The 5,717-nt window shown below is 26.2% G+C and overlaps 1 non-coding gene across 1 annotated transcript; it reads right to left on the minus strand.

The window, feature by feature from the left end:
• Positions 1-2,084: 2,084 nt before the first annotated feature.
• Positions 2,085-2,157, minus strand: TRNAK-UUU (transfer RNA lysine (anticodon UUU)). Its single transcript has one exon. It is a non-coding gene; the product is annotated as a tRNA-Lys (tRNA).
• Positions 2,158-5,717: the final 3,560 nt, after the last annotated feature.

Consider the following 5,717-nt stretch of genomic DNA (forward strand, 5'->3'; position numbering starts at 1 on the left):
ATTTCTAAAGTATTTTTTATCTTATCACATTTGTTTTTTTTTACGATTTCATTCAAAGTGTTTCAAATTATTTCTAAGACATACATTTGATTATTTTTACTTTTTTGAAATTTGTATTCATTGTTTACTTTTATTATGTACAATGCTGCTTTGATATTTTTATATAATTATTTTTATTTTTTAACTCATTATCATAAGTGTAATTCTATAACTATATTTATATAAAAAAATATTTATTATAATATAATACTTTAATGTCATCACAATGAATCTTGTTTATCATAATTCAACATATATTCAAGTTCAAAATATGAACGTATTTATAGTAAATTTCAATTATTATTATATTAATCTTTGTTTTTTTTTATGATTTCATTAGAATTTAAAAAATGGAAGTAAAGAGATATTTAAACTATTTTTAAATTTGAATATGTTTTTTTGCAATTTTTAAAAAATATTTTTAATTTTGTCAATTTTGTTTTATTAATTTTTGAAAATTTACTAAATTTTTATTCACGTGAAATTTTATTTGGTACTCTAATTTGATATGTATACACTTATAATTTATTTTGTAATACTTGATATTGAACGAGAATAATACTTTTTGATATTGAATATATATGATAACATGTTTTTTTTGCAATTGTTTTATTATTTTTGTATAAATTAATTTATTGATATTGAAATAGTAAAAAAATGTATGGGTAGAAACATGGGTACAAGTGTATAATAATATCAAAACTTGTCTTCGTCTTGACATGTTGTCATACTTGATATAATGTTATAAAATATCAAAACAAATAAAGTTTAATGTATGTTAAGGAGTGAACTTTAAGCTTAACTTAACCTCACAAAACTAGGTTTGCACCCACTTATATATTATAAATTGGCTTTATCTCTAGTCGATATGGAACTTTCAACACACCCCCTTCACGCCGAGGTATAGACATACATTATAGGATTGTTCGATAACAGCTTGATAAGGATGAAACAACATGTCAAACAAACAACAAATATCTAGGATAAGCTCTAACCATAGCTCTGATATCATATTAAGAAGTGAACTTTAAGCGTAACTCAACCTCCACAAAACCGACTTGTAAGTCAATGTGAGACTTCCAATAATGTAAGATATAAATTTTAAAATAATTAAAAGTTTGATATTTATTTTATTTTACGAAATGCAATTGTTAAATAAGTTTAACATTTCAGTTAGTTAAAATTAATTTTAATTTTTTTCTCAACAACGGTAAGATAATTTTAAGTAAAATATAAATTTAAATAAACTTAACCTTTTTATAAATATTTAATAAAGATACATAGATCAAATTGAGACTAACACAATGACATCTAAAATGATAATGACATGGATACTATCACGTCATATTGATATTGTTATGTGACATGATGTTAGCTTAACAAGAATTAAGTTTGTATTTTTTCAAAATATTTAAAAATCACAAATTGATAGATAACATCTATTTAACATTATTATTATTAGTACAAATAAAAATAATTGATTGTATCAAACTTTTTCGTAAAGACTAAATTAAGTAGTATAAAAAAAAACCTAATTTAGATTTTCTAATAAAAATGAGTACAAAAACATGATTTAACCTTTATATATATTATAACTTAATAAAGTATTTATTCTCCATATACCTTATTTTTTCAGTTAAGCTAATCAAACCAGAATAATATTATGAACGGAAACTATTCTTATAAGAATCTTTTATGTTAAACCGGATTAGTATATGACATGTACGGAGGACCTCTCTTAAGGAATAAATTAATATTTATTCTTTTTCTTTTTTATGTGTTTGTGCTATACCACACAAAGTTATTCTTCATACAAGTTGAAATTACGGAATTTCATGAAAAGGAAAAGGTTTTAAATTATTCATTTGTTTTACAAAATTAGATAACACTTTTACTATGTTTTTCAACGTTATCTCGGCATAATGCTTTGGTAATTACAAATTAGCGCACCTTTTATTTTCAAGATGAATATTAGCACCAGAAAAAAAAAATTAATTGCATTAAACAGTTTTCATTTTATTTTAAGAGATTTACTAAAACTACATCGCCGTCTGTGGGAATCGAACCCACGACCACGTGGTTAAAAGCCACGCGCTCTACCAGCTGAGCTAAGACGGCCCTTTCTATTAACATTAATTGTATTTATAAATAATATCATGAATATATTTTATAATTTATTCTAGGTTTAATGTCTCGGTAGGTCTCTATTTTCAGCGTGAATTTCAAATAGGTCCCTTTTCTTTTCGGTGTCTCTATTGGGTTTTTTTGTGTAAAATTGGAGCAATTAGGGGTCTGCCGTCAAATTAAACAAACGACCGTTTAAGTTTGGCCTACGTGGTATGGTCAGTGTATTCATTAATCTGACGTGGCATTAAAAACGAATTTTGTATTAAAAATTTGGATTGCAGAAATGTGGATTCAAATTTAAGGAAGGGCAAAGCGGACAAAGTCTAAAAGTTTAATTGTAGTTCCTGACCCGAATTCAAATTCAATCTTTCATGGTTTCATATTTTCCACTAAGAGAGACCAACTCACCCTCTTCATCACTCTCAAGCTTATTTTTTACCTGCATAAAAAATATATTCACTTTCAATGTGTCTCCCATACGCTTGCATGTTCACTCCATTCAACTCAAAATTATATGCTAGCAAAAAAATTATTTAAAAAAAAAAATCTAGCTTCTTCCATTTCATAATTAGATTGCCCTGCTCACAAACTTGAACTTCAATGTAAAACCATTTTATGGTGTGTAGGTGTGAGTTTCTGGATCTGTTGTGGGTAAAAATGAATCGAAGGAAAAAGATGGAATTTGATTGGATTGGGATGGTAATTTTTCCATTGAAGTTGTAACTGTATCACAGGACAGATCACCCACTGTCTGCAGAAGCCGCCTCATAAACTGAGTTTTCCTCAAACTCTCACACCAATAGAGAGAAACAGATAGAGAGAGAGAGAGAGAATTAAGGAGCAAGAGTAGTAACTTTTCTTGGCATAGAGAGAAAGAGAAAGAGATGGAGAAAGGGGACAAAAGGGTTCAGCTTTTTGAGGGTGAAAGTGAGATCTTTCAAACGTACATCCATTTAGCAAAGAGACATAGTCTTAACGGTGGGAGAGGAGACCAGTCCTCACGACTCCGATCGGTTATTGAAGACGGCGTCAACGGTGGCGATCCTGCGTCGCAGGGAGAGACGAGATTTCTCTCTCGCGCACGAAAAGGAGGTCGAAGTTTGGGCTGCTCCGTCCGGCATGGGTGGCGTCGTCGACGACACTCTTGGCCGGCGAAAGGAAGGCGCGACGGAGGGAGGGTAGGGACTGTCGCGTTGAAGGTTGAAGGAAGAGGTGTTTCTCTCGTTTTCTTTTCGTGCATATCCCTTAGGATTTTAGGGTTCTGAAGAAGAAAAGAGGTTTCCCCTCCGCGCTTCCAATCGAAGAAGAAAAGAAAAAAAGGGGTTTGCCCAATTTGTCTTTTTTGCCCTTGAAGATATTTGATTTGACGTTTGCTCAATTCATTTTTTAATACAAAAATCAATTCAAACTCATTTTTAATAACACGTAGGCAAACTTAAACGATCGTTTGTTCAATTTGACGGCAGACCCTTAATTGCTTCAATTTTACACAAAAAGAAACCCAATTAAGATGCCGAAAAGAAAATGAATCTATTTGAGATTCACGCCAAAAATAAGGATCTACCGAGACATTAAACCTTTATTCTAACTCTTACCATAAAGTCCATATTATATCTTCTGTCTTATTTATCTCTTCACTTAAAACTAAATCTTGTATTAATTTTATTTCTGAAATCATATTAGTTACTTCCTAAATCTTTTCAAAAGCAAGAATGTGTAATAAATTGTAAAGAATTTGGTGATAAAAAATTTAATTAAGTTTAAAGGTTATGACAAATTTAGGTATTTATAACTTTCTTTTAATTTATTAATCTATTAAATATTTAAAAAAATTAAATTTTTTAATTCAGTCTTTTTGTTTAACTTTTTTGTTGATTGAATAATATGTCTTTCATTTTCTTTTTGTCATATTGTTTGTTTATCTTCGTGTTCATATATATTAACAAATGTGATGTTTTTTAATTAATATAAAAATAATATTTTAGTTAATGTATAACAATAACCAATAATTATTGTTTTAATTGAAAATATATGAATAACAAGATATGCATGTATTTTTATAACTTTAAAAATATCATTATCAATGATCAAAATACTATTTTCTTTACCATTAATAAAATGAAATCATTTTTATTAATTTGTTTTTGTTCGAAATAATAAAAATTATGTATCATTTTATATTAAATATAATAAATAGACTAAAAGATTAAAAAAATTACTTAAATTTATCTTACTAAATTATTTTAGTAATAATTCACATTCACAAGGACCACAAAAATATTTTCGCTTGTGAATATCCATGGATAAAATCTTCAACGGTAATTGGTACCCGCGAGTTACTGATAGTGAGTATTTTAATATAGCTTATAAACAGATTGGATGCAGATATTATACTACCCGACCTACAGTCCCCGTTATCCACAAAAAATAAAAATATAATTTATATTTAATTTAATTTAAAATAAAATTAATTTATATTTTATTAGACTAAATGTAATTTGTAATTAAATTTTAATTTATATTTTATTTTATTTTATTTATATTGAATTTTGTATAATTTTTTGTAATTTTATTTAAATTTTATTTTAAAAATATATAAAATATATATTTTTTAATATTTGTAGGTATTTGTGAGTACTTGAAGATTTTAAAATATCAATTAATTTTTTTAAACAGGTATGCATACAGATAACATATGAGTTATGGATAAAATACACACTATCCGTACCTAACACCACGACATGCTACCATGCCACGACCAATTCATCTTGTTTTCTATTTTGACCCCATTAAGTCAATTATACATATTTTTCTCTTTTTATTTAAAATGAAGTCGTTTGTTTTTGTATTTTTGAAAACTATTGATTTACTTTATAATTTTTTTTTCGAAAGCAATGAAGTATGACAAATTATTTAAAGTTAGATTGCTCACGATTTTCTTTACTTATTCAGTTTTAATTAATTATTTTTTTTAAATCATCATAAATCTTCAATAAAAAGAATTGTTTTGGGCTGCTGGCAATTTTGTATGAATTTAAGTGGAAGAATTTTTTTTATCAGTTGAGACGAATTTCAGATTGATTTTTTACTCTTTGAAAATTATTTAAAGTCCAATAAAAAATCATATAAATATAATACTATAAAATAATAAATGTTTAAGAAATATAATAAAGATATTTATCTTTTAGTAATACTAAAAGGTAAAATTAAGTAGTGAATAAAACATAAAAATATAATGTTTTTCTTTCATATGTTCTTTTACCATTATAAAAAAATTAAATTCATTTAATATGGGCTAGCAAAAGGTATTTACATTTTTCTAATAAAATTTAGGCTTAATTAAGTTTGAAGTCATGATAAATTGAATATTTTCAATTAAGTTTCTATTAAATTTGTTTAATATAATGAGTACTTATAATTTGTCTATTTTTGAATTGAGATCTGATTGTTTGAATTTTTCACAGTTAATGTTATCTTATCTAGTCATCTTGGTTATTTGGATCCATGTGTTAAAAAAATATAATATCATGAGATTAATATAAAATATATTA

This window comes from Vigna umbellata, chromosome 10 (assembly GCF_029865625.1).
Source record: "Vigna umbellata cultivar VRB3 chromosome 10, Vumbellata_1.0, whole genome shotgun sequence".
Taxonomy (NCBI): Eukaryota; Viridiplantae; Streptophyta; class Magnoliopsida; order Fabales; family Fabaceae; genus Vigna; species Vigna umbellata.